At 39.2% G+C, this 14,667-nt stretch overlaps 1 protein-coding gene across 1 annotated transcript in view; it reads right to left on the reverse strand.

Annotated features, from left to right (window-relative positions):
- nlgn2b (neuroligin 2b) overlaps window positions 1-13,033 on the reverse strand; it is a gene marked incomplete in the record, with an annotated part of 59,407 nt that extends 46,374 nt beyond the window's left edge. The window contains 1 exon segment of the mRNA XM_062433953.1: window positions 12,162-13,033.
- Window positions 13,034-14,667: the final 1,634 nt, after the last annotated feature.

Raw genomic sequence — 14,667 nt, forward strand, 5'->3', positions numbered from 1 at the left:
AAAATAGTTCATTCACAGTATTAAACCCATTTTGGGTTTGGTGCAGTTGTACTGGTGCTGTTTTGCAGACTAGTGTCAATAAAAAACACTTCTCCTGTAGTTTATTTGCACTCATTTTCATTTTAAAAATCTTTGACAATTTGATGTTGAATGTTCTAAAAATAAGCAAATAAGCGTCCATTGTGTCTTCTTGCAGTGTCACCTGGTATTTGGTCAGAGATTGTAATTTTTCTTTTTGTGATCTGCCTCATTTAAAAGGAAAGCAAACACCAGAACATCATAAGACAGATCAGACACTGGCATCGTCACCGCTGTTATTTAGAAATGAAGTTAAATGTTTAATTGTTCAGTATAAAATATGTCATGCATGAAAGAGTTAAGAGGTGCAATGACTGGGCTCCACTGGACTGGAAAAAACTGGGAAGAGGAAAATTCAATGTGATTAATTTGAGCCTTTTGGACTGCAGAGGCTTTTAGTTATTCCTGATATGATTGCACCAACATGTTACTGTCCGTCTTCAAGCATGTGGCATCCATTTGATTCACTTTGTTTGTTTAGTTTCTAAAACCCTGCTCCATAACTGCTGTGGTAATACACAGTAGTCCAGCTGTGTTCTGAGTATCCAAACAAATTAATAATTGAAATGTTTTCAGAGAGGCTCAGATAAACTGCATAGTGTTTTTTTTTTTCCTTTGGCAACACACAACCATTTTTCTCTGAAATCAACCAGTGGAGCTCGATGTGTAAATGCAGGTACTCCCGCAATATCGACAGGGGATCCCAAGAATAACAAATTAACTTTTGTTGTTTTTCTTTTTTTTCTTACCCTTGTTTGCTCAAGAAAGGGAAAGTGGCCATGTTGCATTACACGCTTCTGAATAACATAAAGATCATCTCAGACAAAAAAAAGATCCCTGACATTTTCATACTCATATTTTGACTCCCAGGAAAATTGACATAGTGGCACACAACTCTTTAGAGTAGTAGCTATTAGAAACATACTCATCTGATATGAACATTTGTCTTTTAAAGTAACTGCAGTAATATTTTATACTATTTATGGTTGTCATGTAATAGTGCTTCATTTGTGTTTAATTACCTCTACAGAGCAGTTTTTAATGGTAGTGTGTGTCAAGGTCTGTCAGTCCCAGTCTGGAATGCCTACCTCTGCATGAGGGATTCACAGGAAATGATGCCAGCATGTAGTCCAGTACAGTTTTACCCGATTGATATCAATGTGTTAAATCTCTACAGCTGTGTCGGACCTGTATCAAGTCACTGCTGATGCAAACCATCTTACATCTACTCCTTCACGTTAACATGCAAAATTGTGTCTGCCTAACAAAACACACCAACTTTGGTCATATATTGACAGCGGTTGTGTTTTAAATATTGCATCAAATTGGATTGTTGTACAGCCTGTACATCTCCTCAGCAGGTTACTGTGCCCTGATGTTGTGTGGACAATTCCTAGCATTGTGTGCAGCATAAAATCAGACAGCCATTGCTCAAGGCATGATGGGAAAAGCCAATTATTAACTGAGTTTTTTTAGTTGTACTTGCAGACACATTAGTTGCTCTTCTATTATATTTCTGAAAACGTAGCTGGTCAAGGAGAGTTTGCTGGAGTATTAAGCTCCACTTGTTGTTACCATGGTAACCATGGGTGTCATCAAATCCACCGTTGCTGAAATCTTAAAAGGATAGGTTCACAATTTACTAATAGTCAGGTGCCCATATGGACACTGATGTGGTTTTTAGACTGAATTAGTCAAATAAAGTGGGTATTGTCCACAATTAAAATCTGTTTAGTAAAAGAAAGACAGTGTTTTCCTTTTTTCCCAATTAATATTTGTCTACAGCGATGATAACGGGCCTTGAAACCACATATAGTTGGGGATATTGTACAGATGGGATAAATAAGGAGTTGTAGTTGTTATTTGTGAGTCTAGTCACACACTGGTTGCAAAATGTAGGAGCCATGACAGAATTTATATGCTGTATGTGTGGGAGAGAACAGGTGCACTATGTTTGACCACAAACAATTCAAATAATACATAATACAATCCTCTACAAACCATGCAGCTGGTCCTATAGCTATACACTGTTCATCTGTTCAGGGAGGGGAAAAGTAAACTGCCTGCTTTTTCTAGCCAGAAGAGTTAAACAACGCATCCTGGAACATGAGCCTGCTTTATTGTCTCACACTGAGGGAGTTTTGACTGGGGATCATCATTCATTTGAGCAAATACATACAGTTTACTTTGCCATGCTATTCAAGCTGCCACAACACAAGCAGCTGCTGAAATTTAAATGTTGCCTTAAGAGGACTGCCATGTTCAGTGGAAAGCACATCTTGACAGATGGGCTGGCTGCATTGATGATGTGTAAGTTCACTCAAGTAGAGCGCCGAGACTCGCTGTATGATGTATTCTGCTGAAATGATTTGTATGCCCAAAAGTGTTGAGAGGTTTCCTGTACTCCAAAGGTACCCCCTCTGAGGTCAGCTGAATAAAAGATGGGGGATGTAATTTGGGTTTTGGCTCTTAAAACTGACAAATCATTCAAAAGTAGACTTTTTATCTCACCAATTTTTGATCGTAAGCATGATTTCTCATATACATGTTTACATTGTGTTGTATCTCCTCTTTTCTTCAATTAAATAACCCTTAAATGGTTTATTTGAAAGGACAAATGCAACATGCTGTGTAAAATATTTTAATGAAAAGTAGACAGCAATATATTCTCAGCACCAACTGCCTATATAAGCTGTTACTGAAACCTCATAGTAAAATTAGATGCCATGCAGGCTCATTAAGTCCAAAATTCAATACTAAAATAAAAAGCACTGTTAATAAATTCCCAACTTGTTTATTGCAACGCCTTTGTGTTTACGGCTTTCCAAACATGGACGCGTGTTCTTAAATTGGGAAAAGAGGCGTCATGCTGGTTCAGGTAGAGCACTGGGTTCCCGCATGCGTCAGCTGATCAGTACCAGCTGACTCTTGCTATCACCTATCACATTAAAACACAGTAATTAGGTGGTCTTGATAATCTGACAGGCTCACACTCTTGCTCCTGTGATTACTCATGTCACTGCTTCTGTTACGGGGTTGTACGCCGCGCTGAATCTCCCGTGCTGCTTAGATTCATCTGTTGTACATCTGGACTTCTATTTGCAGTAAATCATCCTTAATCCTTAAGTGTCTGAATAAACTACCTGATATTTTGTAAGAGCACTGTACTGTGTAGTAGTCTCAGCAGTCATCAGTGTAACCCCTTGGTGGTACTCACATGAAACTGCACAGAAATCAGTTATATGACATAAAAGACTTCACTGCAGCTGACCTTGATGTCCACCAAGTTCAAGTGGTTTGTTGGATATAATGCCAAAATGTAATGTAAGGATATCTGCACTGTGGCATCAAAACACTACTCTGCAACCTATATATGCAGCAGACATAACAATAATCTAATAGATTTTGGAGAGAACTTGGAGAGCTAATGGTACTGACTAGTGTGCATTACCAACCACCATTGCGCATGAAATATTTGGTTCTCGAGGCTTGATGTAGAAGGGACGACCCATTGAAACCAAGCCTCTTAAACAGAATGTATTGCAATGATGCACAGATGAATTTTGCTGCCTTAAGCGTGCTTGTATGTGCCATTGCAAATCAAGGAAAGAGGTGCCCAGATGTTAAGGCTATCTGTCCTGTCAATGCAATTCACACCCTGATGGTAACCCCCATTTGCCGGATGGGTACATTTACATTTACTCTCAGCCATCTACTAACAAAAATTAGGGAAATACTGCAATTTCAATTATCTGTGATTCCAAGTGAACCTGCTCTAACAATTCAGGTCGTCATAATCAAGTCTTTCCTAAAAGTTCCATTGCAGTGACCGACCTTATTCCGTCTTATTTTACAATGCTGACAGGTATTTCTGAAATCACAATTTTCATGCAGTCCCACTGTATTATATGGCACAAATCCCATGATGCCTCCCTAATATAATAATCTATAACACATTTCATCTGTAATTATAGTTTCTTATGCAAAAGGAAATGGATTTTGTTAAACTATAGGGAGCATACAGTAGTTAAGATAGGGAATATTGTAAATGAGTCAATTTAGCTGCGTAGGAGAAACATGTCTTTATTTTTAAGATAACATGGGAGCCAGGGTTTCCCCTTCATAGTGTTACCTAGGTAAATCAGTTTTAATCTGCATTCAAACCCAGCATTTTATTTAGCTTCACTCTTTTCATATAATCTGAAACTGTCTGTGAAACTGGCAGACCAATCTTTTCCACTGCTGATGTTTTGGCCTGTTGAGAACATGGTAACCCCATTATCTGCACATGTTGTGGCTGTTTGGGCACTCAGTGGAGCCCAGTTTATTTTTGAGTTAAGAAGAAAGGACAATGATGTTTACCAGTGAATCTATATGAATATGGGGTTGATGATTAAATTAAATGTGATAGTCTTAATTAACTTCCGCCACATACTGTACAGTGTATGATTGGCTTAGGACCAAAACATCTCGTATGGGCGGAGAGTAACCTTTTTGCATGTCACATTGAATCTTGTAACATTGAGAACTTACTGCACTTACAAACAAAACACTGACATTGTAACCACAAACATTCTCACCCCAATTTTCAAGCTTGACCTCAAATATAAAAATAATGGTCTATTTGGATGACTAACCCAGAGACTAGACAGCCAGGAAACAAAAACTTTTAACATGAACTATATACCAGAATTAAAAGGGACATATCATGCATATTTCTAGGTCTATTTTTTTAATCTGTGGCTTTACTGCAATGTCCTAACAAGATTTACAGTTCAAATTCAATTAATTTAACTGACTGGCTTTAACGCAATTGACTCATTACGCAGCCCCTCAGTTCAGCTTCTTACTGAAACAGGCAGTTTTAGCTCCTGTCTCTTTAAGGCCCCCCTTACAAGGAGCCCACTCTGCTCTGATTGGCCAGCTCTTGGAGACTGCCTCTCAGGAGACTTCCCCCAGTTCCGCAGAAACATCAACAAACCATGAAACTGTACTATTTCACTACTTTATCTTGTTCTTTAGTCGAAATTTCAACTTCTCAAACACATCTGCACATGTTCGAGTCATTCATGGGCATGAGTGACGAGCCAAGGTCATCTCATTGGCAACGGAAATCACAAAAAGCTAAATATGTTCCCTTAAAAGAATAATTGCCTTTTCACTTGGAACAGTTTGTAAATCACAATTCACAGTGTGCGAAATATGGGGGGTTCTGGGGGGACTTGAACCCCATAATTTACAGCTAGGACCCCTAGAAATTCTCAAATGGAAATTTTAGGGGGGTTTTATCTAAACAGCAAGGTTAAATGAAATGACAATGTAATTTAAAGGGTTGGCCACTGGGGCATGCTGTCACTCTGCCCAAGGTGCCATTCAAATGCTAACACTGCTTAATTTGCAAGCTACAAACCACACTATTACCAAATTTTGGTGTCTCTGACAAAAGGTTAAGAAATAGCACGGAAGGTCAAAATGGCAGTGAACTGACAAGTAATGGATATAATGTTGGTGCTTGGATATGATACAGCAGAACCTGCCCAAACCAGAGAGCAACTCGGATGGGACAGATGCCATGGTAGGTGAGAGTGAGTGATGGTGCCCAAGGTATTGATCTGCCAGGGTATTGATTGATCAGTGTTAGACACAAGAACACATGGAAGAATGGAAGATGTGCAATACCTGACTTGAAATCAAAAGAGGAATGCTAGGCTGTTTTGTCTGCAGAGAAGCTAAAAGTTAACTGCTTTTTGAGAAGAAATCTGGAGTACACCTGGCAGAATAATGGATAAATTGAGATCTTTGTGTGCCAGATGCTAGGAGACAACAAAAAACACAAGCACAAAGTACTTTTTGCTCATGATAGAGCTTTGGAAGTTGTCCAGGCAAGGCAAAAAGACACCCTGCCAAATCAAGTGGCGGATATGCCACCCAGCTCAATTAAAAATACTGATATTCCATTCAGAATGGCATACACCACTGTAAAGGAAAGAACGTCATTCAAAAAGCTCATGCCCCTTATGAAGATGCAGTAGCTAAATGGCAACATCCACTAATCTGACAAAGCTTATGCAGAGATGATTGAGCACATTACTCAAGAGATGTGGTGCAAATTGATGACAAGGTTCAAAAGATTGAACCTTTGTCAAGCATCAGAATTGACAAAAGCACCGTTCACCGCCATTCCTATATGATTATTTATGTATGCTGGGATGTAACAGGTGAGGGTGAGGTTGATAATGTGTTCCTTGACACGGTGGAACAAAAAGAAGGCTCAAATGCCAGCTCAATCTAGAGGTGATCTTAAGGAGAGTCTTCATATGGCAGGATGTGACCACTTTTTAATGTTATCAGTGTCGCCACCAATGGGGCTGTAGGAAAATCCACTGGACTAATAGCCAAACTCAAAAAGGACTTCCCTAGATGAAGAGACAGATAACACTGCGCAAGTTCTTGTATAGCTACTTGGATAGTGGCTGATGCACACCTTTATTCTGTTTTGGAAGTCCCGCCCACGGCAACAGGACCTCCCGACCATCACTAGGTATTTCGCACACTGACAATGCACCAATAATCCTACGCCAACAAAATGGCTAAATGATTTAACATATAAGGCCTATATCAGCAGCTCAGAATCCATTTGTGACAATAAGCATGACCAGATCAACAGAAATCACAGGATTAAAACAGCTGATGTAATGTAACACAGTACCTACCCCCCCCCCCCCCCCCCCCCCCCCACACACACACACACACACACACACACACACACTCCAGTAGCCATAACTAAATGATGGTTTATATTTCACTATGTATAAAATGTCTCTTGCTTACCATTTAGTGATTTGACAAAAGAATTGGTTGCAAGAGCCTGGTGGGAAGCCAGTTATGTGCACAGGGCTTCAAACAGAGCAATCACTTTAACGTTTAACTAATTAAAGGTCAAGTAGTTACAGTACATAGTTTTATATGGATCACACAAACATTTTAATTCAACCAAAACATGCAAAAAAAGGTTATACGTTTCGTATTTTAACATATTTTGGATTCAAGCTTTCCGGTGTTACAATTTGCAGGGTGTGTCAAAGCTTCCAGAGCCTAATGTGCACAACTTATCAAAGTCTTAACATCCATGTGCCGATTTTTTTTTAACACTTACACCACCATTTTTATACAAATCCAAACATTAGAATAAGTTTCCTCTTAAACCTGTTCTATCATCCGTTGACTGTGGTTCTCAGTTACTACTCTGCTTTATACAAAAGGGTGCAATCATTTCCAATGCCGGGACAACAGAGTTAAAAATATGTGAACTGAATACAAAATGCCCATCATTTCAGGTAGAATTTGAAAAGCCACTTTTATCATAGTTATGTCTTTAAATGTCTGTGCATTACATAGTCTAACATCTTATTTCCAGCTGAGTTGCAGTGACGACTTACATAGACAGCCTTCTCCATCAATGCATATCAATATTCACTCATTCTTTATCCCTAACTAAACAAGACAAGACAAGAGTATAGTATTATTTTCCACAGCAGTTCACCTCAGCACAGAGGGGACAGAGTGGGTAGATGCATGGTTATTAACATTTCATTTAGCACCATATCTCATACTCGTTCAAGCCTTAAAGTTCCTCGATGTGTCCCGAGCCAATGAAACTACACTTAGCTAACTTCTTACCCCATCATTAACAGATAATCATGACCCCATCTGAAAATGTAGAAACTATGACATTTCATTTTTCACAAATGGGCTGCCTCCCCGAATACATCATGTAAGCCACATTACAAACTGCCCTGTCTGTCCAATTCATGTCAACACTGCCCACACCTTTCTAAAGAGCACCAGCTGCCTAATGTGTGTGCTGTGTCATAAGCATGGCAAATTATGATGAGTGTAGTTCAGTGATACACTAGCAGCTGAAAGAAACAATGTTTTTTTTTTAAAGAATACATGTTTAATGCCGGCTCGTGCATCACTGCCAAAAAAATAAATATCAGAGAATAAAATGTTACAGCTGCTTAATGGATCACATCTGATGAATTGAAGGCTGGAACTTTGCGATTCAGGAAAGGTCACGTGTCCTGTTTTTAATGGGTTTGCGCCGCTGCCGCTAATAAAGGATACATTAAATGACTAGATATGTTTTTAATGGGGTTTCGAGTGATATTCTTCCCAGACTGCACAAGACAGGACGACACTTATCCAGGCTTATCTCATGGATGACTGTTATGTGATATTGTTCAAAAGAGGTTACACAAGATGGTTACCATGGCATTTGCACAGGCGTTTTCTCCAGCTTTACTTTGCTCGCAGATAATGGGTCAGGTCAAGCCATTCTTGCCGGCTTTTCTCCTCCTTGCTCGTGACGTGATTGAGAACTGGGTCATTTTAACCTCCTTTCTCTCTGACTTGACATCTTCACACAGAAATTAAAATCGCCAAACCTCCGTCACAGCGTACAGTAAACGTTTTATTTCAAGATGTTGTAGCAGAATGATGAAAAACTAGGTTGGTCATATGGGGAGAGGATGTATGGATAGTAACAGCTGCTACACTTTCAAGCAAGTCATTTAAGTCAATATGGGCTTGAATATTGCATGTATTTGTGCTATTAATGCACAGATTTCCAGACAGCACATCAGCAGGGACCAAGCTAAGAAGTCAGTTGCTGTTGCAGCAGTGACACTAACATCCAAACCTCCAACCTCCAACCTCTCAGCCCAACAGGAATCACAGGTTTTGAAGAACGTTCTTGATACATCTACAAGGGCTCAGGGCAGTCTCACATTATCAAATTGGTAAGTGCACGAGGGCTCTCTTGTAGACTTTTTGGGGCCCTCGATACACACTTTGTCTAAGTGCACAATCCTGCAGGCTCTCCTTGAGGGACTGTCCTGCAATTCATAGTGCAGTGACATTAAAAGACAGGAATGACAGGGGGGAAACCCAGAGGCATCCCGGAAACAACGACAAAAAACAAAAATGATTTGATCTGTTTTACCAAACAGCAAATCAAATTATGTGGGGTTCAATGCTTCCAACATAGAGTGGGTCATTTTTACACTGTACTAAATTAACCACCATGAGAAAGTTTCTAACAAACATCCTCTGGCTCAACATATTAGACTGACATCGCCGGCAATACCTGATAAGATGACTGGCCAAGAGCAGAAAATCTCTTTGACCTCAATCTGCGGTTCTTCCATCAACTCAAATGGCAAAGTCAGTCCGGGTGTTATAGGAGAATATTTAATTAAACAAGAATATCAAATACTTTTGAACTCTTTAAAGTGTGAATGCGTCATTGCTAGGAGACCACTCATTTAACACTTTTTTCACTGTTGCCTGTGTGGCAGCAAAATGATTCTGTACAGCTTTTAATGCTTTTAGTTAAAAATTAGTTTTTTTTAACATTTGGATGCAGCTTCTTTTAAGGCAGAAGATTTTGTGGTAGCAGCATCATTGGCATCCACTAAACAGAACATGAACTACACCCTATAGAGATGATTGTCCATATTCAAAACATGCATTTGAATGTCCAGTTTATTGTGAATACATAATTTTAACCATGAACTAAGATTAAAAATATGATTAATGCTACAAAAAAAGAGTGTGTGAGGATTATTTTAAGAGCGCTGCATTAAAAGGAAACAGTGAAGTAAAAACTTTTTTTGAAAGGTAATTTTTCTGTGTGGGTTACACTTGTATTTCCCAGTTAAAAGACACCTTCACAACTAAACAGCAACATTTTGTTCCACATTGGAAGAAATGGATGAAAAAAACAAATGCCACTTCAGTGTATTACCTATATTTTGTAGCACCCATACAGTCTGACTGTGGCGGTTTAACATACAACAGGTTTTTATACTAGCTCATTCCATCAAGGCTCGTTGAACTGCAAATTTTCTTTCTCAAATTGAAAATTCTCATTAAACCGCACAGCCGTGCAGCATCAAAGAGAGAAGATTAAAGGGCCATTTCATCCACAACCCAATGTATGATCTGTGTATTGTTTTAAAATACACAGTGAACCTCAGTCCACAGACATGCAGCCCGAATAATTTCATACAGAAGGACCTTGTCATATCTGTTAACAGCAAAAATGAATGAAAAGCGTGAAAAATTGACATGTCAAAGTCTTAATGAGGAATTTAAGTGTTTTGTTTGTTATACTTGCTTAAACACATAATGAGGTAATCTACTGAAAATTAAGCTTTAACAATTTTTTTTCCTATTAACTAAGAATTACAATCACCTACAAGCCGAGGCAGTTCCACATCAAACTGAAATTATCTGACTGTCTCTTTTAAACGCTGTGCTTCAAAAACAGCCACATAAAAAACATTTATCACCATAGAAGAAAGGCCCTGGTTTGTTCCTGCTCATGTAGGAGAGACTATCACAATGAAGATCTTAAACCTGTTCACTGACACACATATCACCCAAACATACTTCATTAAACATTAAGACTTAACACGCTTAGTTCTGGATTGTAAGTCTCCATTTCATGTTGTCATCCAATCCATTAAGCAGCTATTCTTTCCTTTTTTTAATATTCCATTTATCTTCTTTTTGTCTCTGGAGAACAAACGACCGCGTTCACCACAATATTGGCTTTATTGGCCTTTTACTGTATTTTTTTTGATACAGTGCCCTGGGTAGGACAGCAATCACACAGTCTTTTCTTGGCGACGAACAAATAGCTTTTAGTTTGGAAATTTGTAAAGTGCATGCATTAACTATTGTATGATATAGTTGCACTGCATCTTTCAGTAGAGCAAAATATCATTCTTTAATATAATTTGCCACCAAATCACCCAGGCCCTCTTGGTGCTAAATATGAGACAACACGGATGAGTGACTAACACATTTCAACAGATATTTCAACACGTAATCACATAAAAGATTTTGAGTGTTCCCAAGTTAAGTTTAGATTTTTGACTATATATATCTTTGGTGTCTATTTTTTTACTGTATGAATTTAGACAACACTGAATTAAGCAAATAGAACAACCATATTCTTTTCGGTATGTGCAAGTAACCAGACTGACATGATGCCAGCATAAGAAAGCAAGCTATTCCAACAGTACACCAACAAGCGTGATGCCAAATTCTTCAAAAACGTCAAAAAAGACACTTTATTGGTTTTCTGTTGGATTTTAAATGTCACTGGTCCATAGCTACAGGCACTGTATCAGTGAGAAAAAAACACACTCACACACACATACACACATTCATTCCCTAAAAATTAAAATATACCATTCCTCATCCATGACCTGTCAGAACAGAGGTCCTGTTGTCTGCCATTAACTGAGCACAGCCCAACCACCGCTGAATATTAATGGAGCCTTCCCCTGGATCATCAGAGTGTGTGCATTTAATTCACAATCCTATCTGCATCTTCTAGGGCACAGGCTTTGTGTGTCTGTGAGAGTGTGTGTGTGTTTGTGCATACTGTGTGTGTCTCAGAGTTCTTGTGGGTTTGTTCATTAGAGAGGACATCTTCTTGAGTTCAAGGCCTGCCACAGACTCTTGCTTGAGATGAGTTATATTGCAGCACAGCAGCATGTGTTTCTAATGAAGCTGCAATACAGTCATCCATATAAGTAATTAAAAAAATAAAAAAGCATTAGTAACATCACCTGCAGGAGCATGATAACAGGCCACTTGTTTTGGAGCCCCAAATGAAAAGAGCAGCCGGTGTGATTGACAGTCTGACATGATGAGCTGATTCCAATTTAAATCACATGAATATCATCACCATGGCAAGCACAAAAAAAACCCCCAAAAAACACGACTGAATACTGATGCTGAATGCATAAAGTAAACTGATCTTGTGAAGATGTGACAGCTTATCAACAGGCAAGGCCAATCCAAGGCTCCCACTGAAAAGGAAGAAAATATGTGCTATAGCAACAAAGTGGCACGAGATTTAACATTGAAAATCTCATTCCCCAATTGTGACAGTGCGTCAAGATGGATAACGTGCGCAATGTGCGAAGTCACCAAAGCGTACATACATTGGACAGACAGAACATCTCTAGTCACGTTTAGGAGGTGGTGGTGAACATATGGCTTACCTAAAAGACTCGATGCAAGCGCCCGGAATTATGAGGATGACGATGATGGTGGCCCGTCCATCTAAACACGATTCTTCTTTTCTATCCTCTGTCGGTGTCGGTGTGTCGACGGTGGGGTTTTTTTTATTTTAACTAGGCCATTTCTTCCCCCCGATCGCAATTATTTCTCAGGAGGGTAACGCGTCGCAGGCTTTCGCACATCAGCACACCTTCTCGGTGTCCGTCTTTCTCCGGCTTTTCCAAAAAAAGCACACCTCATACTGCCCCCCTCCTCCTCTCATTCCCTCTCTGACAACACCCCTGCTCTGTTCCTTATCCACAGATGTTTTGACTTTCTTTTTTTGAAAAATAATGTTGAGATACAAAGTGTAATTCAGACGTGGAAGGAAAAAGAAAGGCGCTCACACAGTAAAATAAATGCGTAATGCTACAGCATCAAGACTCTGCTTCAAAAGTCAACGCAGCGATCTGTCCTCTGTTCCCCATTTGTCCATTGCTGATAATAATCCACGATATATGCCCCCGCTGCACCGAGAGGGCCTTCAAAAAAAAAAGAAAAACACGGATTGTTGGGACTTAAAATGTGGAATAGCGCTCTAAAGACACCCAACAAAATCAGGTGTCCAATCTCGTCTTTACGCGCTTGCGTGGAGCTCTCTCTCTCCCTCTTTCTCTCTCTCTCTGTCTCTCTGTTGGTTTCACTTGGTATCTGACGCTCTTACCACAAAATAGTGGCTCAGCCTGAGATCTTCCGTTTAGCCTTCATGGTTTTAGAACAGCACCATGAAGGATTGAAATGTGAGGATGCAGTGATGATATTATTTTGACGCGCTCGGTGACTGCACTGGAGAAAGATCCCACAGCTTCAACAGTCTCTCTCTCTCTCTCTCTCTCTCTCTCTCTCTCTCTCTCTCTCTCTCTCTCTCTCAGTGCGGTCTCATCCGCTCTCTCGCTTATAGGGCACCACTTTCAATATTTCAATCTCACAGCTAGTTGTCATGACGAGGAGGTGCGACGCATAATTCAATGAACAGGCGCTCACTCTGTTGCAATCCTCACGTGGGGAGAAAAAACATCAGCATTTGAAACAGAGTCTATGGGGCTTGCTTTGATTGTTTTTAGATGAGGATCTGCACCACGCTGACGTCACATATCTTTTTTTATACATACCTTTTGGCGCCAGGCATCAGTGCATTTTACAGTGTTACACTAATAGTTATACTAGCAGCAGTAAGCCTGTCATAACACTAATAGGCTGCAATGCAATAATAATGTTAAGATTTCATACTACAATGATCACTATTACTAATATAGTAATAATTATTAGAACATGTTTATTTCAATAGGCTATTTCCATGTAATGCATGTTAGTTGGCTACCTACATTGGTAACACAGGTTCAGTATGTTCCATGTCATATAATATGTAACTATACATTTATAGACTGTAGCTGCAGAGGACTTACTTATCCTACTTACTTACTTTGGTATAATTTTAGGGACAATGTGTGTGAAAATGTGATTATTCAATTTAAGTCTCCCTCCACTCAAAAATGGAAAGGATTTTGTGACATCACAAAGTCCCCTATGCAACTTAAAACTTTCAGTGCACATACACTGAGAATGGACTTTTTAATGACCTGCATCTTGTGTTCAGGAGTTAAATTTTTGATTAATGAACAATATTTGCATACTCATAGATTTTGGATTTTTCTATGACAAGCAGTAGATGTAATCTTAGGAATTTCAACCTAGAAATTTGAACATAAAGAAAAACGCAAACAAATATTCAAAGCAGGATATTTTTCTATATCCTAACACATGTCTGCGGGGGATCTTTATCTTAAACCTGCAATCATTTGTGTAGTTACACATCGAAGAGGCATGGAGCAACATTAGAATGAATTTGGATAGGTCTCTTGTTTCCACCTGACAAATGGAAGTCTGTTTCCTTTTGGCTCCATTTTGCTCTCCACCAACTCCAGCAGAAAATATATGTATATGCTAGATACTCCACTTCAGCATTTGCATGATTTACAATTAAGAAAAATCATTTATTGAGTACACAGTACTACACTTTTTGCACTTTATTCAGCCTTTCAGTTCAGCTTTGAAACAGTCATTTTAGCTCGTCTTTTTTTAATACCCCCTATCTACTCTGTTCTCATTGGCCAGCTCGTGGAAGCTCCGAACGGAAATATCAACAAACCATGCAACAAACTATAGTAGCAGGATTTCACCACTTTTTCTCTTTCTTTACCTGAATTGTCAATTACTCACAAACATCAATATGATCCAATCCAAAATACAACAGTGGACAATACGAACAACACATGGAAAAACCTTAGCAGCAACCTCAGCAGCAAAGGCTATGGAACCGACAGCTGGATGGTTTGTTTATCGGCATTTACAACAAGCTGACATCAGCTCGTCAGCAAGGTAGAAAAAACTGTGCAAAAACAAATTGTTTAAGGTAGGTTGAATCCCTGGCTTTTGACTTGCTGGGAG

The sequence above is a fragment of the Scomber scombrus genome, chromosome 14, assembly GCF_963691925.1.
Source record: "Scomber scombrus chromosome 14, fScoSco1.1, whole genome shotgun sequence".
Lineage (NCBI taxonomy): Eukaryota > Metazoa > Chordata > Actinopteri > Scombriformes > Scombridae > Scomber > Scomber scombrus.